Source organism: Triturus cristatus, chromosome 4_1 (assembly GCF_964204655.1).
Source record: "Triturus cristatus chromosome 4_1, aTriCri1.1, whole genome shotgun sequence".
In the NCBI taxonomy this organism is placed as follows: domain Eukaryota; kingdom Metazoa; phylum Chordata; class Amphibia; order Caudata; family Salamandridae; genus Triturus; species Triturus cristatus.
In genome coordinates this window covers 270,125,249-270,152,732 of record NC_140585.1, presented here as the reverse complement: position 1 = coordinate 270,152,732, position 27,484 = coordinate 270,125,249, and the positions used below count along the sequence as shown (strand labels likewise).

The following is a 27,484-nucleotide window of genomic DNA, read 5'->3' as shown; positions in this document are numbered from 1 at the left end:
GTCCGCGAAGCGGAGGGAGCACCTGACGTTTATGCGCTTCCGGGCGCGACCAGGCGGCAAGTGGGCGTTGCAAGAGGCCGCAGAGCAAGCTGGGAGCAGTAGTCTCCCCCGCGGCGGCCGTGCGAGGCAGGAAGCTACGGCGGCGGGGGAGAGCTAACAGTGTCCGGGACCCAGCAACGTCAATAACTGTGGCAGTGTCAGCAGCAGGTAAAGTTATGTGAGCCTCCCGCTCCACCGAGGGAGCACCTGACGTTTATGCACCTCCGGGCGCGACCAGGTGGCAAGTGGGCGTTGCAAGAGGCCGCAGAGCAAGCTGGGAGCAGTAGTCTCCCCCGCGGCGGCCGTGCGAGGCAGGAAGCTACGGCGCGGGGGAGAGCTAACAGCGTCCGGGACCCAGCAACGTCAATAACTGTGGCAGTGTCAGCAGCAGGTAAAGTTATGTGAGCCAGAAGGCATCCGTACCGACTAGGGTGGTCCAGTCCGTGGCTGTAGACTGCCAGGTGCTTCTCGGGATCCTCCTATGTGAGGACATGACGCGCTCGTAAAGACCCTGTCTTATTACAAGAGACCCCTTGGATCTAAGACAAAGTACATCATTTGCTTATAAATGGGATCCATATTGTTATTTTGCTTTCGTCTGTTCTGTTATTTTTAAGTGAATCCTGCGTCTCAGGGGAGGTTCTAGTCTGGTTAGAATCTAAAGAGGGGACGTTAGATAGGACGACAACATAGGGTGCACACTCAGGTGGGAGATCTATGGGTCGATTATTATTAGGTATAGCTTCCCTATCTGATCTTGCAGTCACAGCAAGTACCTGCACAGAACTACTTGATTTTGGGGCCGGCGCTCTACTCGGCCTATCCATTTGCTTATAAATGGGATCCATATTGTTATTTTGCTTTCGTCTGTTCATATTCTGGTGGAGTTGCTATCCTCATTAAACACTCAATTGATTCCTAGATGCATAATACACATGAACACCTGAGGGGTGAATACTACTCATTACTGGTAGGATACATGACATCTCATTTACACTGATATGCTTACGCTACCAATACTGATTTCCTAATTGTTTTGCAGTGTTTTAAAGTTATGCAGGAAGAATAGGCCCTCTAGTTGTGGGGGGCAAACTTTTATTTAACACAGGATGTGACAGAAGTCAGTTCTAACACAATAGTCCAAGAAGACCCTACAGTAGTATTATGATTTCATCGGATACAAAAATTGACAGATCTGGTAGATGTGTGGAGGAGTAGAAGAGGGTTCAAGTAAATCTACTTATTGTTTTTCTGTGCATGACTCCTCTTCACACATCCGTGACTGAATTGTATAGCAAGGCCTCTTTTCCTAGGTTGGCTATGTGACTTTTCTGCCAAGTACCATGTTTGGTCATTCTTCAGTGTTACTATCGTATAAGTAACTTACCTTCTGTAACGTGATATCAGGTAGAGACACAGTTTAGCCACAGATTCATTAACTTTTGAAATCTCCCCAGGTGACAGTCTGGATCCGGAAATTTTTCAGCACTACCTCTGCATGCCAGAGGCTGTAGTCCTACTGTTCCATGGTAATGTGGAAGCCGGTCATAACGTCAGTGGAGCCATATAAGTCCCCGCGGGCGCGCGGAGGTCAGTTTCTTCTGTGAAACCTTCCGTACTAGAACACGGAGCCACTAAAGAAACTGGTTGTGGAAACAGTGTACCAAAAAAGATCCAAAATCTTTGAAACATCGATGAAGAAGAAACATTGAATGGTATATTATTATTATACATGGGTTTTAAAGAAACCCCCAACACAGTCAACAAACTACAGGGCTACATGAAACCCTGTGCCCAGGTGAATAACCCTATGTAAGGGAAGAAAACCATACACTCTATAGACCATTCATCAATAGTAAAGAATGGCATGGCAATAGCAAAACACAGCTGCTTTCATGGTCATCCCCATTTTTGGCCAGTGACTAGTCTGACTGGAATCCTGCTAATCAGGACCCCAGTCTCTGTGCTTCTTCCTTAAATTGGACATGGTAAGAACTCAAGTACACTCCAGATGTGCTACTGGTGTACCTGGATAAGTCCCTAGTATATAGTTAGGCTTTCCTGTTTTCAGTTTCTACTTTTGGTAAATTCTGGTGGTTTTTTTTCAGTGTTTTCAAGTGATTACAATACCTTAAAAAAACAGTGGTTAGACATTTTCGCGCCATTAAAAACTAAAGAAATAGTGTTTTTCGGGTGTTTATGGAACTTTTTGCTTTTATTATTTCTAGCTTTCTGCACTGATAGCGCATGGTACATAGACAGTGTAAGTATAGTGTATATGAGGTCCAAATAGATTTTTGCTAATTAAACTTATGGTAGTACACCATACAATACTTCTTCTGTGAGTCTTTGGTCATGTGCGCTCACTCTTTCCTTCCCATGTAAACTTCTGTGAAAAGGCCCTCTCAACATTGGCACTTAAGATGGGCAATGCCAAAAAAGCCAGTACACAATTTGTTAATTCTGGCCACTGATATAGCTTTCCATGCCAATACTGGTTCACTTGAAGATTGCGATTCTTAGGGCAGGTTCTGCAACATTTACGCTGATCTGAGCGCTTATGCCCTCAAAGTTATTGAAGTGGTCAAAATGAAGCAGCACTTTTGAAACTACTGAGGAAATTCCCCTTTACGGAAGGGATCTAGAACAGAGTACCATAGTGAGGTTTCGTTGACTTCAAATGCCATTGGTGGTGAAAGGGCATGTCTATGCATCATTGCAAGCCATTTCTCATGCATTGTAAAATAAAAGTTCCTGAATTACTCTTCACCATTGATTTGCTTACCAACTGGCAAGCACTCTAACATGGAACATGTTGCAGTGCCAAAGTCAGACTCTAGTTTTTGTTATTATGTCCACTAGAGCAGTTATGTAAAAATTTAAGAATGCTGTAGAGAGTAGTTTTTTCACATCACTGTCAATATGTGACCAAAGATCCTCACATTTCTTGCCTTTGCCATCATCATTCATCACTCAGCAAAAATTCTGTAAATGGTTGCCACATGGATAATATAGCATTCATAGCCCCTTGGACTGAGAACCATCAGCTAAGGGACCAAGCTGGGATGACTTTCATTGATGCCAAACAAAGCACAAAATGATAAATATTTGCGTTTTAGTTCCTGTGCATAAGAAAACAGTGCACAAGAATGGACTAAAAAGTAAATAGTATTCCTCATTAACTGTGAAGATTGTAAAGATGCTTTCAGCATACCATCTAACAAGTGGCAAGGATCTCTTACAGGGAAGCACTTCAGCTCAGGTATCAATTTTGACAGGTCATCACACAACTTTTTCATATACGTAGCTGTATCACTGCAAATACAAACAATATCATTCCAATCTTTATTCAACTTGGAAATAACTTTTTTTGCAGAGCATTCCAAGTGACACTGCATTCCATGTTTTCCAAAAGTCTGGTGTCATGTTTTAACCACTATCCCAGACGCTTGATGAAGGCGCTCTTTTCACATCTACTTGTCACTATACCTTGCATTGAATGTTTAAAGCCTGAGGTGTTGGCAATTGGGCTACTATCAATACTGACTTACTAGAACCTGGGGGCTGATGTATTAAGGGTTTTTACCCCTTCTCTGTGGGTAAATGTGATGACACATATTAGGAAAGATTCTTATGAAACCAGCCATTTTACCTATCAGTGAAAGAATCAAACGTAGCCAAAATATCAAATATGATTTTGATATTTCCAGACTCTCTACAGTTTATAAAATAATTTAAAAAAGACCTAAAACATGCTTCTTTAGACCAAAGACCACAAAACTGAAAAAAAACAAAAGGAAGAAGAAACAATATTTTAGTGGCATCCCTAAACAACAAAACTCAAGCAGAGTAATGTTAGCCCAGACTTTCTTACTGCTAGCTTGTATAACAAAGTTACTTTGTATTGGCCCCTTCAGGAAGAAATAAAATGACTCTTTGACTCTCTTCTTCCTTTCTTTGAATGGCATTTAGTTTGTGGTTGTGCAGGGTTTTTTTCAGTGTTTATATGTTTTCACTGGTGAGGGCTATTTTTCTTTCAGTGGGGTTTTATCAGTTATTATAGGGTTAAACCTAAAACCGGACAGCCTATATATAGAACTACGGTACCCAGGGCATTGGTACACCAGGGGTCTCCCATGGGCTAAAGCATGTGTTATGCCACCCATAAAAGACCACTCAAATTGTGACTACAGGCCACTAGATCTAGATAGAAGGGAGGATTACTGGGAATTGAAAAACAAGTGCATCTATTGGCTTAATCTAAATCGCCCCCTACCCCAGAATGTTTCAACTGAGATACTTTTTGCTAGAAGAGTGGATTGGGTAGGCCCAAAGAGCAAATCGATTAAGGGAGATTGCATTGTTATCAATTTCAGAGACAAGAGGGCAGTCGAACATATTTGCAATTGGCAGAGGTTGAATTCTAACACACCTATCCTCTCATTACCTCTGTCCTTTTTTTACAGTGGTCACCAACAGTCCATCTTAGATATACGCGGGCAAACCGATCCAGATAATGAAGACAGGCCATATAGTTATCAGAATGCACAGCATGGGCTTGCTAGGTCCTCTGGTTTGGAAGACTGTGATTGACGACGTCTCGGGGTTGGGGAAAAGCCACCTAGGCTAGGCAATGTTTTCCTTAAGAAAGATAATATATGCAACTGTATAAATATAAATGTACATGACAGTGATTGCTGTTATAGTAAAGAATTAAATCTGCATATTGGATCTTTATTAACTGACATGAAACAGTCGGGGGTGGTACGCCAAAAATCCATAGGTGATAAACCTGGTTGTCCGACATACTCCCCACGTGGTGTAAGTGTTTTAGGAAAAGATGCCAAAGTGAACCCTAAGCCCAGTATGAGCGTTAGCACGAATGACAGTTTGAACTTCTCAAAGAAAGGTAACATAAATACTCCACTAGAGGGGGTGGCACGCCAAAAATCTTCAGGTGACAATCCTGGTTGTCCGACACACTCCCCACGTGGTGTAAGTGTTTTAGGAAGAGTTGCCAAAGTGAACTCCAAGCCCAGTATGGGTGTTAGTATGAATGATAGTGTGAACCTCTCTAAGAAAGGTAACACAAATATTCTATTAGAGAGCCCAGTTAGTAACCTGGGGGCAAGTAGAGAAAATGGTATTGTGTCAACTTTATCATGGAACATTGCAGGACTGGGCCCAAAAATGTATAATCCAGACTGGATGGACTTTCTGACAAAACATGACGTTTGCCTCTTTCAAGAGACCTGGTCAATAGACCCTATCCATTGTAATGGTTACCTAAATTTCTATGTTCCTGCGCTAAAAAGCACAAGAGGCCGCCCTTCGGGCGGATTAACCATATGGGTAAAACAAGACATGAGGTGCCATATAAAAGTAGGACTTAGATCCAGCAATGACATACTCTCAATACGAATAACCTCACAGTTCGGTCTCAAAATGGAAATTTTTAATGTGTACGCTCGTGGCCTCCCGGGGGGAAAAAAATCTCCAGTAGTACAAGAACTTGAAGACACCCTGGATCTCCTCCCTTCTAACATATTACCAGTAGTAGCAGGTGGTTTTAACACCACCTATGAGCCCCTTGGCCACGACATACCACAGTTCACTGTAGAGGAAGACTCGAGCTTGGGAATTCCTCCCTTAGAGATTGCCCCTATAAAAAGATGGACAGATGCAGCAATCCAATTAAAAGGTCTGTGCCTTACCAATCAGCTGAGGGCCACAAACGGCAGAAGTAAGTCAGACAAACTTGCAAAGAACACCTTTGATAATGGTCGCAGGGTGAGTCGTATAGATTATCTACTTGTCCATGTAAAACTCTGGGCACATCTTATTGATATGGATGTTATTAATCGAATTGAGAGCGACCACCATCCATTAGTAGCACAATTTGACTTACCCTTTCAAGGTAGACAACCATCTCAGCAAGTGACTCATGTATCGGATCAATTTCTGTCCAATAATCTGCGTCACTTAAAATGGGAAAGGATTATAGAAGACCCAATAACCTTGATTGCATTGAATAAAGAAGTCACTGATGCTTTACAACCCCCTGGAACAATGGTAGAAAACACGAGTTCCCACCAGGCAGTGGTGGTAGCACACAACAAACTTTTTGAGGGCTTGAAAAAATATTTTGTTAAAACCACTTCCAAAAGTTGTTCCTAACAAAGTAACACTGCGGGTTGGTATAACAATGATTGTAAGCAAGCACGAGCTGAACTTGGCAGTGCCCTAAGGTTGAAAGACGTACCTTTGGTAAGATTGGCCAGGATTCATTATAGGAAGACACTGAAAGATGCAAAAGGAATGTGGGATAATGAAAAGTGGAAAGACCTCCTAGATGCTAGTAAGTGCAGGAATAGCAAGCAATTCTGGGACATATATTAATGGGACAGGGGGGGGCTACCAGAGCGCCCCCAGAATAATGTGGCCAAGAAGGCGTGGGTTGATCATTTTAAACCACAGTATGCAGTACCCAGTGACAAAGTAAACACAGATGTCACTCACTGCCACACCTATTATGAGGAAGCAATATTTCTTCTAAAAGATGTGGACCAGGCTTTAGATAAAGTGATTAAGGGTAAAGCTCCCGGCATGGATGGAATCCCTGCAGACGCGTTTATCGGCAACAGACCACTATGGTGCAGGTATATTATGCGCCTTGCACATGCAATTGCACAGGGTGCTGACATCCCTGACTCGTGGAAAGGTGCAGAAATTGTCCCCGTATTTAAAAAGGGGGACAAGTCCATTGCGGCCAACTATAGGCCAATTAGCCTAATAGACTCGATACAGAAGATTGTGGCCCGCTTATTCCTACAGAAGATTCTCTTATGGATCGAAGAGCAGGATATTTTAAGTCCAATGCAGGCAGGCTTTCATCGGAGAACAAGCACAATAGATCAAATTTTCCGATTTGCCATCCTATACTGGAAGACGGTGATTTTAGGCAAGGGCGCACTATACGCGGTATTCGTGGACCTAAAAGCGGCTTTCGATTTGGTTCCACGAAAAAAACTTTGGGAAGTTATGCGAGAAATGGGACTTGAATCAGAACTTCTTTCCGTAATCATTCGCTTCCATGAGGGTAATGTAGCTCGGGTTCGCTGGGGGGATGTGGGAGAGGTGACGGAATACTTCCCGGTTGGCAGGGGTGTGAGGCAGGGTTGCGTCTTGGCACCAACCCTGTTCTCGCTCTTTGTCAACGGGGTGGTCGACTTCCTCTCACAGACCCCCACTGATGCACCTGTTTTGGCTGGGAAACTTCAATAGTGGGGGTGGGATGCACACCATTTCTTTCCTTCTTCTCAAATTTTGTCCTTATTCTCCTGATGTTGCGTGCTGACTGGTAAGGTGCCAGCCCATAAGGCACCGTTCAAGAACAGTTACATAAGAAGGGACCTATCTTAGGCCCCAAACCAGACGCACTGCTGAATTGCGCCACTTTGGCATTCATTACTCTTATTCTTTTTCCAGTATATTCGTTGTGATCCAACTTATTTTTAACCCATTCAGCTAGATATTGTATCTTCCTCCACACGTGGAATCTTTGCAGTTTCCCAAATTTCTAATGTCCAAAATGTGTCCATCCGGACCTCTTTAAGTGAACACGACTGAGGCAAAGGTTCGTAAAAAGCAGTGTTTTATTCAGAAAATACCCAATGCATTTCGGCTTCAAGCGCCCTTCTTCGGGGGTCACTATAAATAACAATAAGACAACAATCAATTTTAGTTTTCTTAATTAGACATATTATACTGAATAGATATATAATTTGTCAAAATTTCCACCATGCGTAACATATAGCTCGTATATCCCTTCATTAAGACATAACATGAATAATAATGTGAATAATCACCCTCCTTCCACCGAACAGACCTATATTTCCCTTAATGTTGCCTGCTGTACACTCCCCCTATCACCATTAAATGCTCTCCTCTCCCCTATTAGCCATCGTCTTATCACTATTCCAATAATGTCCTTCCCGCATGTGTTTAACAAAACAGTTGTAACATTTACTCTCGCTCACAGCGGTGAGCTCGCCTGGCCTATTTTTAGCATTCTTTCGCGCAGGTAGTTAAACAGAATAGTTGTCACATTTACTTTCGCTCTTAGGAGTGAGCTCGCCTGGCCTATTTTTAGCATTCCTTACACCTTTTAGTGAACTCGCAAACCAAGCTCTTTTCTTGCTCCCTCGTCCTTCCGTTCTATCTATATTCAAAACTATTCAATTATAGTCTCGGTTTCACCCACCATTTAAAGCCACGAAAGTGCCTACGAATGTGAAACAAGAAATTCCCATAGTTATATTCACACATTATCATTTCAAACTACTGCAAGCCTTTAAACTGACAACTATTGCTGCAAGCGCATGTATTCGCATACCTGCTGGGAGCATTTAAAATCAACCGTCCGTGTCATTGTTGCAGCCAGAAATGATTCGCTGCATTTCTCCTCCCTTATTTAACCAAATAATCCCGCCCTGTTCTCTCCCTATTGGCCCATTCATACGTTATTTTCCCGCCGTGAGTGATATTCACTTGTGCAAAACTCCATATCCCATTATGCAATGTAATGTGTTGAGAAGAGCTCGAGCTCCCCATCCATAGCTATATTCCAACAGACTGGTGATTCTCAAAAAAAACCATTATCATTATTTACGACATAGATGATTTAAAGTTCAATACACACAAAAATTCAACACCGACTTTGAAGAACCAGATCTTTCACCAAACGTGTAGATGATGTTGCAAATCCAACAATTTTTCTGTTTGTCGAGCGGGTGCTATCCCCTACCGGCAATCTGTGAAACTTCAATAGTGGGGGTGGGATGCACACCATTTCTTTCCTTCTTCTCAAATTTTGTCCTTATTCTCCTGATGTTGCGTGCTGACTGGTAAGGTGCCAGCCCATAAGGCACCGTGCAAGAACAGTTACATATAAATTGTTGGATTTGCAACATCATCTACACGTTTGGTGAAAGATCTGGTTCTTCAAAGTCGGTGTTGAATTTTTGTGTGTATTGAACTTTAAATCATCTATGTCGTAAATAATGATAATGGTTTTTTTTGAGAATCACCAGTCTGTTGGAATATAGCTATGGATGGGGAGCTCGAGCTCTTCTCAACACATTACATTGCATGATGGGATATGGAGTTTTGCACAAGTGAATATCACTCACGGCGGGAAAATAACGTATGAATGGGCCAATAGGGAGAGAACAGGGCGGGATTATTTGGTTAAATAAGGGAGGAGAAATGCAGCGAATCATTTCTGGCTGCAACAATGACACGGACGGTTGATTTTAAATGCTCCCAGCAGGTATGCGAATACATGCGCTTGCAGCAATAGTTGTCAGTTTAAAGGCTTGCAGTAGTTTGAAATGATAATGTGTGAATATAACTATGGGAATTTCTTGTTTCACATTCGTAGGCACTTTCGTGGCTTTAAATGGTGGGTGAAACCGAGTCTATAATTGAATAGTTTTGAATATAGATAGAACGGAAGGACGAGGGAGCAAGAAAAGAGCTTGGTTTGCGAGTTCACTAAAAGGTGTAAGGAATGCTAAAATTAGGCCAGGCGAGCTCACTCCTAAGAGCGAAAGTAAATGTGACAACTATTCTGTTTAACTACCTGCGCGAAAGAATGCTAAAAATAGGCCAGGCGAGCTCACCGCTGTGAGCGAGAGTAAATGTTACAACTGTTTTGTTAAACACATGCGGGAAGGACATTGTTGGAATAGTGATAAGACGATGGCTAATAGGGGAGAGGAGAGCATTTAATGGTGATAGGGGTAGTGTACAGCAGGCAACATTAAGGGAAATATAGGTCTGTTCGGTGGAAGGAGGGTGATTATTCACATTATTATTCATGTTATGTCCTAATGAAGGGATATACGAGCTATATGTTACGCATGGTGGAAATTTTGACAAATTATATATCTATTCAGTATAATATGTCTAATTAAGAAAACTAAAATTGATTGTTGTCTTATTGTTATTTATAGTGACCCCGACGAAGGGCGCTTGAAGCCCGAAATGCATTGGGTATTTTCTGAATAAAACACTGCTTTTTACGAACCTTTGCCTCAGTCGTGTTCACTTAAAGAGGTCCGGATGGACACATTTTGGACATTAGAAATTTGGGATACTGCAAAGATTCCACGTGTGGAGAAAGATACAATATCTAGCTGAATGGGTTAAAAATAAGTTGGATCACAACGAATATACTGGAAAAAGAATAAGAGTAATGAATGCCAAAGTGGCGCAATTCAGCAGTGCGTCTGGTTTGGGGCCTAAGATAGGTCCCTTCTTATGTACCTGTTTTGGCTGGAACACGTGTTCCTATCCACATGTTTGCGGATGACACGTTGATTATCTCTAAGACCCCAAGTGGTCTGCAGAAGGCACTCGGACGCTTCGAAGAATTCTGTAAAACAAGGGGATTGGTGGTCAACACTGGAAAAACTAAGTTTATGTCCTTCAACGCACATAAATCATTCAGGGGAAAAATTCTTATGAACCACTTGCCCCTGGAGGAGGTATCCTCCTTTACATATTTGGGCATTACAATACAGAAGGATATGCGTTGGGATTCCCAAATGGACCGCGCTACACTACTACATAAACAAAAATCAGGTGCTCTTTTAACTAGATTCAAAAGCACACATACAAAACCAATTTCACCAGTCCTTGAAGTATATGGGACAATGGTACTGAGTTCATGCTTATACGGGTCTGAACTCTGGGGCTTTAGCAACCTGAATAAATTGACGTTGCTTGAAAATGTATTTCTACGCAAAATTACAAGCCTTCCTGCTAGCACTCCATTGCGTCCTCTATTGCTAGATTTAGGAAAAAAGCCCCTGGTCTACCTTATAAAGCTTCGTCCACTTCTCTATTGGCACCGACTCTGGTGCACTGATGAACTTGTACATTACCAGAGCGGCTTCAGTGATATACTAAAAACTGATTCATCACACAACATACACTGGCTACGTAGTATTAAACTTCTTTTGGGTAGTTTAGGTTTGATCGAATTATGGAATGACCCACTAAATGCTACTTTCCCCAGTAATGACAAGCTGAAAGCTATATACTGGGAATGGGTTTTCATGATCGAAACTACGCAAGGACTTTCTTCTCACCTAACAGGTCGTTTTTTAGACCAAAAAGTTAGTCCATTGCTTGAGAGGTATTGGGATATAATAGAGAGGCCCTCGGACCGTAAGCTATACTTCCAGTTACGGGTGGGTACCCTACCGGTTGCAGAATTTACAGCGGGTTGGGGGAGTGCCCAAAACAAAAGTGACAAGTGCTATAGATGCACAGAGGTTTGTGAATCCGTAGAACACTTGTTATTTTTTTGCCCAATGTATATGATACCCCGGAAGATCTGGATAAAACCCGTTTGTAAGTTACTGGGTACCAGGAACTATCGTATAGCCCTTCGTATTCTGAGTACTGACACTGCTCCCCTTATCTGTATAGCAATGGCAAAGTTCCTAGGGTGGGCCTGGGGCATACGGGCTAAAGCCATGAGTTGTGATGGTATTGTATAGTGATCAACTGCAAATTGTATAAGTTTTACCAAATGCTTGCCCCAAGGTAGGGAATTTTAACAGTAATTTGAACATACGTGATATCCTAAATTGAGAATTTTTGTGGATTTTAGATTGATTTTAGCTTCAGCGACGGTTGTATTATGAATTTAATCCTAGTCTTACAAATTTTAGGTAATTTATATGTTTCTGTGTTATGATTGTAATGTGCTTTTATGACTAAACTGTCGAATAAAGCTTATTGAATTGAATTGACTACAGGCCTGTCATTGCAGCCTGTGTAAGCTGGTGCTAGCACCCCTTACGACAGATATACGTTTCCTTATATCTGAGGTCACTGCACTTAAAACCTATAAGTCACCCCTAAAGCAAGCCTATCGATCCTGAAGACAGGGTGCTCAGTTCAAAGTGTGAGGGTGACCCTGCATGAGCAGGACACCCCTACAACCTTTGGAGTCCATTCTCCCAGGTTGTAAGTGCATCAGCCATTAAAATACATAGGGGCATATTCTCAAGGATCTATCGCCAAGTTATCGGCATCTTAGCATAGCCAAAGTCGTGTGAAAATCATCAACCCATTCACAAGCTGGTGCTAACAGCCAATAACACCAGTTTACGTGCGATAGCTCCTCAACAAACATCACGACGGATGACCCCGGCAACTATCGCTAATGAGATGCAGAGTAGGCGTTCCTGAGAAAAAAGCCGCAACAGCACCACACCTCAACATTCACAACGACCAGCCCAATCGGTGATAAGATCACACAACAGGCGATAAGGCGCGTTAGCACCAGGAAATTAACACATGCTCTGACCTGGTGCAAAGTTGGATGACAACCGGCAACAGAAAAGGGAGCACAGACCACAGCCACACCTTAAGTCCAACAGATGCCATGGAGCCACTGATCATGCAACGTGGAGCCCCAACAGGGACACAACACCCACCGTCACCACACCCTCTGACCACCCCCCACTCCCCTAAGGGTCCCACCCCGGGCACCCCCCACCTCCCTGGGAGCAAGAGATTGCACATCAACGTCATGAAACCATGAACAAAATCATTCGTCTGATGCCGCAGAATCACAACAACAGTCATGTGAGTACAGAAAAAGCAGAACCAATCATCCACCATTGGAAGTCCAAACAAAATTTCACAATCAAATATGTCTCCAAACAACTATTTGGAAGAGTTATGGCAGGTCATCCCTGGACAATCTGTAAGTGACAGCCTCTAAGACAATATCCAAGATAAGAAGGTGTGTCAGGCACTCATCAAATGACAGAGTGAGAGAGAGAAAGAGAGAGAGAGAGACCGAACAAGGAACGCAAGGCCAATCGGGCCCTTGGCTCATACATGCCAACTGTTGTGTGTGTTTGGTAATTGGTGCACCCTTAATCTAAGGCCTGGCATCAATTCCTGTGCGAAGGCCACATCACATTCCAGAAATTCAAGCAGTGGTCAAACTAAAGTTAGGCATGAAAGCCCCTTTGTCTCAGTATACACAACGAGGAAGAACATCCGAACCTCCGACCTTGGTCTGCAATGCGCCCGGTAATCCCTTGAGTGAGATACCTTACCAGACTCGGACGACTCCCACACCACAAACTGCGCAAATGAAAGACCAACGTGTCCACACCCCACACACACTTGCCCCTGCTCAAGCTACACCTGCATGGGATGCCCCTGACACATTTGTAAACAGAACAACCCATACGTCAAAACGTTGAACATACATACGACTCACAACTCTGAGCTGGGGCCTATCGTCCCCAGAACTGCCACCGGTCTGAGGAGTGCCGGTGCTACGAGACCCTCAAACGCAATCGCAGGCAATACTGGGCACATGCACCACCCCTGTCACGTGGAACTGTACCATGCACGAATGCTGCATCTGCTGGGAGCACTCAAAAAAGACAAAAGAAGGTTCCCACTAAATTAATTTTAGGTCCAAGAGGAAGGGGACAGAGGCACGAAAAATAGCATATAAGACCTCTAGCTGACCTATATTTCTTTGAATTGTAGCTAATAGCTTAGAAGTTCCCCACAACAAGAAAACAATTTTATTACTTGATGAGAGTCAAAAACAATTAGTAGTGACTTTTAAACATTGTGATTATTATTGTTGTTTATATATATATATATATATATATATATATATAAATTTAATTTTATCATTTTCAAAACAAACAGATTTTTTGTAAATTATACATTTTCTTTTATAGACATATGTTATTATCAAAATACCCTTAAATTTTGAAATTCATTTGCATGGCATAGAAAGTCACAAAATGACCAAGGAATAAATCAGCAATTTGCTACTCGCATACCCCAGCGCACTCACCAATGATACATAACACACTCTCTCAAAGTCTTACCATTCATTCTGACTAACATACACAATATAAAATTCCAGAATACAAATTAACAAAGGTCTAGAAGGGATCAGACTGTGAAAAGGAAAGACATAAGTTTTTAGAGCAATTATCATTTCATAGATACTTTTGTTAGATTGTCAGGGTTTATTACATTCCCTTTACGATTTCTTCCTATGTCCTATTGGTTGCTGACAAATCACTACTACTGTCTTCACAGAATGAATCCCCAAATGGGAGCACTGCCAATGGCAGTTTTGCGAATCAGTTACCGTCTGAGTTTCCGGCTTGCATACGTCACATGCGTCCAGCCATGGTTCCACTGTCAATCATGCACATTCAAGTGGCCCATGAAGGTCTGCCTATCCAACACAACGGTAGCTAAACTGGATTATGACCCGCCTGTTGGCCCACAAACAGGAGTGCAACCGTGATACCCGTCCATGGGACGCCCTGATCTGTGGCATATGTACTGGCAGAAGTGGATGGGAGATTGCACAAGTCATCGTGTGCACTGACCACATCGAGGCGCTCCCCTATTGGGCTGTGTTGCGGATTGGTGAAACGTCGTGCACGGATCACATCTGTCCGGACCAGTTAATGGATTAGCTCTCCCTTGTGTTCCTTGATCTCGAGAACGACATACTCCTGGAACAGATTGCCTATGAAGCTGCGCTCGCATTCATGGACGAGTAACTACCTTCCTGCAACCCCAACAGATTGACATCCAGAGCAGAGGTCCCAACACCGTGTTGCATCGTGGAGAATGGTCACACATCCCAGGACAACAGTGGACATGCATGCATTCGTCCGTACTCAGAATGCATGTGCGTGCACCTACGCGTCTTGTCACACACCTGTGCAAGGTGATGCATCCCCATGTGCAAAGCTGCACAGGGTTATTAGGCAACGTTCCTAAATCTGACATACTGCTGGAGGGAGACTATACACATGGCAGTGTAGCACGACATGTGACCTTGTTGGTCCCTTCCACCTGCTCACTGTCAGCATGGCACACAGTCGGCGCAGTCCAGTGGTACAGCACTATGCAGATCCCATGGGCTGTGAGTTGCGTCTCCTGACTCGGGGGAATGAGCAGATGCCAAACATCACATGACTCGACCAGCAAAGCAAGGGGGGCTGGGACCGTTGCCATCTGTAAGGATATGTATTCATATTCGCCTCCCCATTTCTTGCACCTCGACACGTCCCCATTCTGCCGGTGTCTAATGCATTTGTCTGGCCCATTACTTGCTCGTACTGACACACACATGCTAATAAAGTCTACGCAACTTCACCAGTGTACAACTGTGATGAGTGTCGAGTATGACAAATCGTGTGCCTCAATGAGCATTGTCTGTACACAGGGAGGGACAGACTGCCGCATGTACATTGGTGTTGAATCCATATTGGCAGCTCCACCTCTGTGAGCCAGACACTGTCTATGGGATAGTTGCTGGTAGTCCTGTGCCCTTACGTGTCTTCAGCAATGTGAGTATGGTGTACAACTTCTTGCCATGTGGATCAATGTGATCCATTGAGACAGACTGTGTCCACACTGATGTGTGTGAGTAGGTCATGCAAAGAGATGCCCTGCAACCACATGCGATGGGGGACACTACTTCATGCGTGCGACCGATTTTGCAATTTCCACACACAGCCCTATATGACACATGTACGTGGGGCTACGTTGGGGTTTTGCGAGATTGTTGGCCATATGCAATGAGGTCACAGCTCGTTCACACCTTCACACTCATCTAATTGGCCATGTGTGACATGGTCAAACATGCGCATTCATGACATTTACCAGGGTGTGCCTTTTTGTGAAACAATGTCCCTACATTCATCCATTCTTGTATACGTGAGTGAACATAGACATGAGACATCTGTGTGATTTGGAATGTTTTATTCACATTCGGTGTGGAGTCAGAGCTGGAGGGGTACATGACCAGTTCAAGCACACATAACGTGGTTGCCCAGTGGTGGCACAACCAGAGTCGTTGGGGGAATGCAAGGTTGATCTGAAGAGGAAGCGTTCAGTCTTCAGCCTGATTTCTATGTCCTTGGTACCGAAGCAGATATGGCAGGCCATGTCGGGGTCCAGGTGAATGTCAGAGTGTTCCGGGGGACAGTGCGGGGTGTTGTTTCAGGGCATGATGCATAGGGCTGAACCAGGCAGGGACAGGCCATGTGGCGGGGATGGATACTACTGCCTCCTTCCTCACAGTCATTACCCTACACATCTCATAATCATTATATGTAATACAATATTGTATATAGAAGAATATCAGTCCAATCAGCAGGTCTGGTTTCAAATTTCTTTATTTAATTTTCTTCTTTAAAATCCGCGTAGCCAACGCGTTTCGTCCTTACGGACTTCTTCAGGGCAAAACTGTAATGAGAGGGTCTTTTCCATGTGTTCCCTCAATACTGAAGTTAGTGGTTAGCGCTCCTTTAGAGAAAGATTTATATACAACAGTTTTGATTTCTCAAATTTGTATAAAGCTCTCAATGCGAACGATCCTGTTAGGAGCTAGAATTTGTATTTATTTTAAAGGTTACAGGAGCGGTCCTTCCATCACGTAGTTATTATCGCATGTGCTTCATGCTGTGTGGTCTAAGCAGGGTGAGGGGTTACCGCAATGCAGCTGGGCTGCCCTGCTCCTGGGGGTGGTGTGCAGATGCTGTCCACGAGCCGTTGAAGGGTGTCTGGGCAAATGTGCAGGGTGTCCTCTTCATCATCACTGTAGAGATGTGTGGGCAGTTCAGCAGGAGGTTTTGGTGCAGCTGCCTATTTGTTGTGAGACAGTGGACATTTCGACTACATGGCGGATGTGAGGTTGTATTCGTACATTATCATCTCAGAGTGTCATGCAATGCCAGATGCGGTTGGCCAGTTACTACGCATGTGTGGCACTAGCTGTTCCTTTGTCCTGTGGTGTGAGGGTTGCACTTTGTATGACATTGTCATCAATGTCGATGTACTATGCTTGCTATGTGTGTCTGTTGCATTGTTGGCGAGTCTTCCCTGCAGCCCTGATTTGGCAGACCCTTATCCCTTTGAGTTTGGGTTCCTTTGACTTGTGTGCCTTTCTGGTGCTGGCATGTTTGGGTCTCGGCTCATTGGTGCTCTCGGACGGATTTGTGTACTTTTGTGCATTGTTTGTCTGCAAATGTGTTTTTGACGTCATGGGTGGTAGATGCACGTGGATGTGTCAGAGTGTGACCAGCTCCTTTATGGATGTGGTCCACACTCAGCCACCTCAAAGTCGTCTCGTGCACCATGTCATGCATTGTGGCTGCAGCCTTCTATCTGTCATGCAGTGTCACTTGCATTATCTGTGTGGCTCACTGAGCCGCTGCTTTTCTGGATTCAGCACATGTGCATGGGTAGGTTGTGGCATTGGTGATATGGAGGGGGGACAATTTGTGCACATTGTGGACGGGGTCCTACTTGGTGTTTCTATGTGTGCTGCAGTGTGCCAAGGGTATCAGGGACATGTGCCACACTCATTGTGGGTGTGCAGTGTGCTGGTCATCATTGTGCATGTGTGTCATTGTGCCCATCTCCCTCTGTCCCCCCAGTCCCTGGTCGTTACTCACCCTGTTGGGTCAGGTCATATCGAGCTGTGTCCAGAACCCCAACTCCTGCCACCGTCTCCACACTGATGACTGTGGCCACCATTCCTTCCAGCTCATCCAGCTCATCCAGCTCCTCCTGAGGCGCAGGACTCCCACCTCCAGTCGCCTTTGCTGCCTTCCTGTTGGCAGCGAGTTTCTCCTTGGTTTGGCTGTGCACTTCATGCCAGTGCCTCTTGACATCCTCCATTGACCTCCTCGATACTCCGACTGCATTCACGTGGTGACGATGGACTGCCATATTTCCGTTTGTGTTGCCAATGACGCAGTGGAGGTGATGAACAGTTGTTGGTAGTGTTATATCACCTCCGTGATGATCCGGTCTTCCTGCAGACTGAACCCCGTCTTCCTCTTCTCCTTGCCATTCCCCGACCCCTGGGTTCCGGGCTGGTCCTCCGTGGGGCTTGTGGTGTTCGGGTAGTCCTCTGCACTCGGTCTGGGTGCATCCATGGTGCTACGCGGCTTGATTTGGTTTTGGTGTGTTTATTTTCTTTGCTTTTATAGTGCATTTTCATGCATGACGTGTGGGAATTGCAGGCCCGTGGCTTGTTTTCGCTGATTTTTGTATCGTGATTTGGGGCATCGCAACTTTTTTCACATTTATCTTTCGCATTTTTGTGGAGTCGCGTTGATTTTAGCGTAGTCATTTGACATGTCGTGGGACTATCGCGTGGTGCCGCCAGCTTGGCAATACCACGTTAACACTGAGTTATTTTCACTCGATGGACTGCGATGTGCAGAGTTGTATTATGCCAAATTTGCGATGATTATCACACGTTCTTGACAATATCCCCCATAGACTGGCCATGCGTTATTACGTGATGACTATCTCTAAACTGGCTGTAACTAACCCTGTTGTGTTTGGTATCAAACATGTTGGAATCATAACCCCACACCATAAACAGTGTGGGAGGTATGATTCCATGCACTGTAAAGCTCCTCCGGGAGGCTCTCAGTGCTCCTGGTACATCTTCTCGAACCGGACAGCAAACTATGGCTGCTGCCGGCCAGAGACACGAATCTGCCCTCCTGCTACTCAGCCAAGCTCGAGCAAAGTAAGGCAGGACAATAGGTATCCTGTCACAGGGGGGTGTGACCACCTCCCAGGCAGGACTTAGTGTATTTATACTGGGTGGGGCTCTTGGCAGCGCCACTCAGACTGCTTAAAGGGCATATCTGGTGCCCTCCTTGCATACTCCAATACAAACCAGTTCAGGGAGCCGTTGGCTCCCGACTTGGCGTGAAAGTGGACAGAGGAAATGGGAGTATCCCTCCACCTGTCCAGCCCCTCCTCTGTTCCAATCCTTTCCTTGGGGTACCTAAGGGCTTACCTGTGGGTGGATCCCTTGATTCGTCGTGGGATAAGATTCAGATCACATACCACTTCAACTTCGAACACTTCAGGTCACTCCTGAGTGGCATAGCCTCTGTCCCTTCTGCTTGCAGGTACCTCTCACCTTGAATCCACTTTTGGGTTTCACCAGACACTTTTGCCTCCTTCACCAGTAGCATTTTTTCCAAAGTCCTCCATTTTTGGTCTACGGCGGTTTCCGACATTACTTCCTACCTATGCACCCACCTTCCCTGCTGTAGGTATCCTGGTTCCTGGGGTATCCAACCTTCCATCTTCCACTAGGTTTCTACTGGGTCCATGGGAAGGGTTCTTCTTTTTTTAAACCAGGTTTTCTTAGGTTTTCAGAAAATTACGTCTTATACATCTCTGGTACCTGGGGATATACGTAAAGTAGTATTTATACAGTTTTAATTCCCTTCAACAACAATAACTTGGTACTGTTCCCCCGTCCTCTCCCTCCCCTTGCCCCTTGAGTTGCAACCGCTTCTGTGTGGTGGTCAAGGTGCCTCATGTTCTCACATTGCGGTCCATTGGTAAACATCTATAGTGGCACCTGATCATACATGAAAGGGTCAGGTATGGGGGGCTGGCCAGCTTTCACTCTGTCGTACGTGGTTCCCCTTCTCCCGGGTCAAGTGATGCGAGCTGCGAGAGGTCTGTACCCTCCACTTCTTGTTCCGCCGCTATCAGTACAGCAACCAGTCTCTCCCACACCCTTGCCTTGTCTAGCGTGCCTATGCGCAGTCTCGCCTCTCTCAGTAGGAGTCTCCCTTCTGTGCTTGCCCATTTTTCCAATTCCCTCTTCCATGTTCCACCCTTGGCCACCCTGGCGTCTTCCAGTTCTTTGTGATTTCTGCTTTGGCAAGAATATATGCAAGGAATTTCCCAGTCGTTTTTGTTTTGGCAGTGTGTGAAAACCAGCCAAGTAAGCAGTGATCTGGGATGTGTGGGATCTCCCTTTCAGTGACGTCCTCTACCACGCGTATTACCTCCTCCCAGAATGTGCACAGTGTAGGGCATTCCCAAACCATGTGCAATATGTGGGCTTCCCGTTCTTCACATCTAGGACAGGCTGCTGTTTCTGACTGGAAGTATCTTCTGATTCATGCTGTGGCGAGGTATGCTCTGTACAGGACATATTAATTTATTACTTTGAACCGCACGTTCCTAGAGACCTTCGGCATCTTCATGCTCTCCCAGTCTGCCTCAGGGATTCGGCTACCCTGATCCTCCTCCCATTGCAATCGCAGCCATTCCAAGGGCTTCTTAATGTCGTAGCATTTTGCTTTGTATAAGCAGGAGACGTTTTAATCTTCCCCGCCGATAGTGTAACATAGCGGCAGCAGTCAAATGCTCGTGGTTCTGTAGCACCCCTGCCCCAGTGTTTTCTTAATTCTAGAGTGAGACCTCTGTTCATTGACAAATGGCCTCTGGGGAGGTCCTATTCTGCCCGCAAATCTTCGAAGGAGAGCAATTAGGAATCTCGGAAAAGGTCCTCAATCACCCTTACCACCGCCTCCTCCCATGCATCTAGTCTGACTCCTGCCCAGTTCCTCCCATTTGGAAGATGGAGGAGCATACTTATGAGCAAATCAGGAAAGTAGGGCTTTCTGCATCCAGCACGTTGCAGGTATCTAGCCCAGCACCTTGTCACCACCCTGATTTCTGCAGTGTCCCCCATGGACCTCCTCAAAACCCTCATCAATATTTTCGCAAGCACTGGGGCAAATGGGGGCTGTTCCCTGCCTGGGTTCCTCCCAAAAGCCAGCCAGTGGATCAGCCAATTTAACTGTGCTGCAATGTAGTATGCTTCATAGTCCGGGACTGCTAATTCGCCCATCGCTGTGGAGTGCTGTATCGTGGTCAGCGCCACTCTTCTGTGACCTGATCCCCATATAAACAATGTGATCAGCGAGTCCAGGTCTCTAAAGATCCTGCAGGGTAGCCACACTGGGAGGGTCCTGAAGAAATATAGTAAATGCAGTAGGACCACCATCTTCGGAAGGGCCACTCTGCCTGCTGCGGACAGTCCGTAGAGGAGCGGAGAGAGCATATTGTTCTGCCCACGTTGCCCTCTAAGAGATCAGTAAGGCCATGATATATTTTCACTCCCAAATAGGCCAGGCATTTAGGTTCCCAATGAAGGGTACCCAGGTCAGTTGGTGGGGTTCGGTTAGGCGTCATGGGGAACACTTTCGATTACTGCCAGTTTACCTTGAGGCCAGAGAGTACGCCAAAGTGCTCTAACATAGATTGCGCCCCTTTCAGGTCTCCCGCCATGTGTCAGAGGAATATCAGGAGGTTGTTCGCGTACAGGGTATGTGGTGTTGTGTTCATCTCACCACCAGTCCTTGGTAATCCTGCCCTGCTCTCGCCCATGGCTTGGGCAAACAGCAATGGGGGCAGGGTGCACCCCTGGTGCGTGCCTGGCTCTACAGCTGAAGGAAGTGACCCGTTTAGGGCCACCCGGGTCACTAATGACCCCCTCTCAACCTTCCGTACTAAATGTGTTTGGTGATATTCTTTCTCATATTTTTGATCCCGACTATACACTAATCGCCTACTATCGCGCAAAAACCACCATTTTTAGCTAGTACAAGACCCGCATATCTGGTCTGTTGAATATATTCGCATACTCTCTGACTGAGTGGTGATGTCGCGCCAAACTGCTACTGTGGTATTAGATACAATTTGCCCCTTGCATCCGAAGTTTTCTCTAGCCTTTTCACCCCTAGCCATGGAACTACCACTTAAGGTAAAAATTGAAGAAAGGATGTATCCGAAAGTGATCCCATTACTATAATTATTGAGCTCTATATCGGTCACTACCTCACAGACTTCTTTCGTCAGAGTCCTTTTAACCCATTGTATGTTAGGCTTGGCATATTTACAAGGTACACCCAAAGGCAATACCATTCCAATAGCTACATCACCTGTACCATTATGAACATTAGAATATGTTCCATTAGACAGAAAGAAAAACCCTGGGTGTGCATAAATCGGTCCCTCATAATCCACTGCTGCATGCCTGGAGTTCATTCCGAAAGTACTTGGATCCACATCATTTACCAAGGGGATCGTATTTTTATACAACACTATTCCCGAGCAATATTTATATGTAGTGAAGTATCAGTGGTATTCACAATGGGACAACAAGCAGGGTCATAACTGGCCTCTCGGGTAACTATCAATTCCTTGTAATGGCAACCCACCAATGTGACATTCAATTTTTCAATATAAAAATTGTCACAATCTGTATTGTTATCACTACTTGGATAACCCATTCCCAGTGGTTTTCTATGGTATAGACATGGCCCCGGATAACCAAAATTAACACTCCTTTCACTTCTGTGAACTGGGGTGGCCGAGTATAAGTATAATTTACAAGTGACAATGGATATGCAGTCCACAAACTAGTGACAGATTAGGTGGGGTAACAAGCTGTCCCATCCCTGAAGAACCTCTTATGTGTTTCTAGAAATATATTACTCAGGGCTGTCCGTTTATTTCTTTTCACGGAGATAACCTTACCCTTGCTGTGCTAAAGGCACTCTTTGATGAATTTCCCAAATCCATGACACCCCACACAATGGACCCGATTCACAGAACTAACTTAAGACAAAATCCTAAACATACTACCATTTTGGTATTCACAGAAGGCACTTACTCATTTTGGTATTCACAGAAGGCACTTACTCATTTCGGTATTCACAGAAGTTAGGAGTCCTAAATTTAGGACTCCTAAATGCCTTCTGTGAATACCGAAAGTCTTAAAGTAAGGATTTTTCTCAGTTTAGGAGTCCTAAAGTTAGGCGTCCTAACTTTACTACTCCTAAACTGGGAAAAATCCTAATTTTAAGACTTTCGGTATTCACAGAAGGCATTTAGGAGTCCTAAAGTTAGGAGTCCTAACTTTACTACTGCTTATCACTGGATATTTTAGCGGAGAAAACATACTATTAGCAACGTTTATCTCCATTGTGTTTAAATATCCAGCGATAGCGGCGAAATGCGTGAAAATCGCTGGAAATCCAGCAATATTCACGCATTAACGCCAATGGGGACTTAACCTGAAGATCCACCTCCCATTGGATAAACAGGTAAGTCATGTTTTTAGCAGGCGTTAGAATATAGCGATAATCGCGCTTAGCGCGATTTTTTATATCGCTTCGCCTGCCTTGCTAATAGGCGAGTGAGTGGCCGGGGACCCTACAAAATGGCGGACGGGTCCCAGGGAGCAGCGGATGAAGACGGACCTTTGTTGGCGGCCAACGCAGCGATGCCACACTGCTGATGTGCGGGCATAGGATCTCTGGGCTCTGCTTGTGAGGCGACATCGATCGTGCACCACCGGAGAGGACGGTGAGCGTAGTCAGCACCAGCAGCGTAGACGGAGTGGACATCGGCTGCCTAGCGGGACGAGTGTCCCGGCTTTGCGGCCTTCTCGCTGGAGAACTGGGTCACCCCTGAGGCGAAGGCACACAGGTGCCCATAGGAGCGAGCTAGACACTGCACAGATCGAACCCTGAGGTGGGTGAACTTGCACACTAGACACCCCGGCCTCCGGATGGTGATTGCATAGAGCGGCGCGACCCAGCACAAAATCGAGGCACCAGCTTAGGGCCTACTCGTCTGGGTGTTGGGCCCGGACCCCTGAGCGGACGGAGGTCGTCATGGATGGGTCTGATCTGACACCTTTCCTTGCTCTGGGAGCTCCACGCATTGCAGATTGATTAGGCTATACGCTGTGTCGGGGAGCCCTACACCGCGGCGCCAGCAAGGGGAGGAGGAGTGCGGACATCGATAAATCCCAGAATTGAGGCCGGTGTTTTGGGGCCTACTGAACTCTGCAATACCGGTTGTGTGTGTATACCACTATAGCCCCTCAGCCATCACTGTGCACTGACCATAAATAGAAGGGTGATCTCCCTTTGCGGGACTGCTCTGCACCATATCCCCCACCACACTAGCAACGGCAGCACACTCCCCCGAGGACCACGTGCCATAAAGATATTGTTGGAGTCCTATTTTTTTTGCTGGGAAAGTCAGCATACGCCCTCCCTCTCTGGCTGAGTCACCTGGAAGTCCGACAGGCCGACGGAGGCTCACTTTTCCTCCGTGCAGGCAGCGGGTAGCACGGGTGGGTCCCACTGACCGCTTTGCATATCTTCGGGGATTCCTGGGCTTCCTTCCATCCTATTTACCAAAATGGCCACGAACAAGGGGCTCAAATCTCAGACTCAAAAACAGTTGGCTAAGTTTGCCTGGTCTAGACATGGGGAGGACAAGAAAGCAACACCAGGGGAAGACCCCAAGACTCCACAGCCTGCTCCTCATCCAAGGACGTCATGGAAGCTATAGCAGGGGTGCAAATGTCGCTGGAAACCCAAATTGACTCTGTGAATATAGAAGTCACACTCCTCCGTGCAGATCTAAAGAAAATGGACTCGGGAGTAAAGGATGTAGAAATCACCACAAAAGCCTTAGTATCCGACACCTCTACTCTACAGCGGCAAGTAACTCAGCTTCAAGACCAGCAGAAGAAGATGGAAGAGCTCCTGGATGACTATGAAGGGAGGGCAAGGCGGAACAACATCCGTATCTTAGGGGTCCCGGAAAAATTGGAGGGACCAGCTGTAGATCTTTTTGTGGAGGACCTGGTGCTCAATAAACTTTAACCGAAATGCCTCTCTAGTTACTTCTCTATTGAACGAGCCCATAGAGTCCCTGGCGGACGCCCAAAACCTGGTGCACCACCTAGACCTATAATCGCGAGGGTATTTAATTTCTGAGATAGAGATGTCATCCTACAAAAAGCAAGTGCGGGCCCGCCAGTCAAGATTGATAACGCAAATGTCACCTTCTTCCCGGACTTTACAGTCAAAGTCTAAGCCCAGAGGCGCAGCTTCATGGCAGTCAAAAAAGCCCTGCTTGATAAAGAGATTAATTACTCTATGCTATTCCCAGCTAAACTCCGAGTGGAATCCGAGGGGAAATCATGGGTCTTCCTCTCTCCGGAAGATGCCTGGGAATGGCTTGAAGGATGGCGACGAGTGGGGAAATCGCCGGACGGTAACAACACTAAGGATCTCCGCAACAGCCAGCGTGCTCCGCTGGTGTCAAATGAACGTCGCCTGGAAGATGACCCCGTGGGGTGGCACTGAGCCACCATGCTGACCTCTTATTCATTCTCGCTGACTCTATGGGGGCCCTCTTACACTCTTTGATTGGTCCTCTACGGCCTAGAAGTGAGAACTACCCAAGACTCTACTAATAACACTGATGAGACACCACGATCCATGTTGGGACTGTGACTTAGTGACTTGTGCTCATAACAGTTTGTACTTTGCCTTCCTCCTAAAGTTTACTTGGCTCACGATCGGTCTATTAAGCAATGTATTTTTTAATATGCTGTGAAATACACTATTTCGCATTAGGTGAGGGGTGATAGGGGTTGGCCAGACACCCTTCCAAAGATGGGGTGGGCGACAAGCACTCTGTCTTGTTGGGGTGTGGAAAGTTGTAATTCCACTGGCAGGGGGGTAGGGAGGGATGAAAGGGGTAGGGGAGGGGGGACATTTGGGTTGTTCGCTGTTATAGTTATTTTTAAACAGAGCATTCAGATGAACACGTATCTGACTGAAATAGATTCTGCCACACGCAAGGTGTCCATATGCCCAGGGGACTGGGATGAGAAGAATGTTGCCGATAAGGTTGGGTCATGGTGGCCCCTTAGCTGGAGGGCGCTATCTGTGGCATTATTACGTGCCTCATTAACCCCCTTGGCTCTCCGCTTCCACCCACCATGACAGACACGAGAGCTACGAAGATATCCATTATGACATGGAATGTTAATGGGTTAGGAAGTAAGATAAAAAGGGGAATAGTTCGGCAATACCTCAAACGGCAACTCCCAGATCTCGTATTGTTCCAGGAAATGCACTTAGTGGGGTATACTCGTACCTAAAAACCTCACCCTTACACCCACTCGTATGTGGAGTGACCTACAGGGTAGATTTGCAGTGCTCGAGGGGATATGGGAGGGCAGACCGCTCAATGTAATTTCACCCCTCGTGACTGACCTTACGTTTCATCGCCACAATGATCGTGGCCCCATAATTATTAACCCGTGGCTCCTTACAATTCCAGATATTAGGGACAACCTGACCGAACACACAGAATATTATTTTCATGAGAACGTTGGCGCTGTTGACTCTGCCAACACCATCTGGGAGGCTTATAAGACAGTGATCAAAGGACTTGCACTAGCATTAAAGGTAGGATAAATTAGGTACCAGAATGCACACCTGACTCAAATAGAAAGCGACTTGCTAGACCTTGAAACAGTACATAACACCTCACCCTCTGAGCATACGGCCCTTATTTATGGTTTTTATAGAGCGCGACACTTATCCCATGGGATATCACGGCGCTATATACCAAAGAAACTACCGCTGGCGTGTGCTAAGATCATTGAGGGTTGGGGAAGAGATAGGTTTTTAATTTTCTTCGAAACTGGAGGTAGTTCGTGGTATGTCTTAGGTCAGAAGGTAGTTCGTTCCAGCTTTTTGCCGCTAGATATGAAAAGGAGCGACCACCTGTTCTGGCCTTGTAGATACGTTTCGTTTTCGCCAGGGCCAATTGACAGGAGCGTAGGTTCCTGTTGGGTACATAGAATTCAATTTTTCTATGAAGAATTGAGGGGCCGGTCTTGTGTAAGGCCCGATAGGCATGGTTAAGCAGTTTAAAAGCAGCCCGCTGACGCATCGGAAGCCAATGAAGTTTGGTTAGGCATTCCGATGCAGAGTCGCGATAGCCTTTATTGCAGATGAGTTTAGCCGCCAGATTTTGCAGAACCTGCAGACGGGAGAATAGAGATTCGTTCATCCCTACGAACAGCGCATTGCCATAGTCCAGACGACTAACCAATAGGGCCTGTGTCACTGAACGTCTGCAATCTCGGGGAATCCAGGGAAATATCCTAGCAAGGAGTTTTAATATGGCAAAGCCCTTGCCAAAAAGGGATCGAACGTGGTCTTTCATGGATAGTGTGTCGTCCATGATAATACCTAGATTCCTAGCATGTTGTTTTGGAGTGGGGGCCACTCCCAGTGAGGGTGGCCACCAGGTATCATCCCACATACTTTTGGCGCCTCCGAACAGAAGAATCTCTGTTTTGCCTGCATTCAGCTTTAAACAGTGATCGTGCATCCATCGTGCCATTTCAGAGAGACAGTCGTGTAGATTGCTTTTGCAGGTTTCTGGTCTTTCATCCATCGTCACCATCAACTGCGTATCATCCGCATAAGAGCAGATTCCTATACCCCACTTCCTTCCAATGTCCGCAAAAGATGATATATAGACATTGAAAAGGGTGGGGCTCAGTGAGGCGCCCTGAGGAACCCCGCAGTCGATGGGATTGGGCCTTGAGTGGAATTGGCCCATGTGTACTGCCTGGGTGCGGTTGCTCAGGAAAGAATGTATCCATTTCAATGCTGTGGATTGGACT

At 45.6% G+C, this 27,484-nt stretch overlaps 1 protein-coding gene and 1 long non-coding RNA gene across 2 annotated transcripts in view; one reads left to right on the top strand and one right to left on the bottom strand.

The window, feature by feature from the left end:
- The window catches only part of LOC146854247 (V-type proton ATPase 116 kDa subunit a 4-like), a 2,520,670-nt gene that overhangs the window by 717,448 nt on the left and 1,775,738 nt on the right, over nucleotides 1-27,484 (bottom strand). The gene's annotated exons all lie outside the window — the stretch shown is intronic.
- The window catches only part of LOC146854248 (uncharacterized), a 101,807-nt gene continuing 83,624 nt past the window's right edge, over nucleotides 9,302-27,484 (top strand). Inside the window, exon 1 of the long non-coding RNA XR_014981181.1 lies at nucleotides 9,302-9,370. This is a non-coding gene — a long non-coding RNA (uncharacterized LOC146854248). The remainder of the gene's footprint in view (nucleotides 9,371-27,484) is intronic.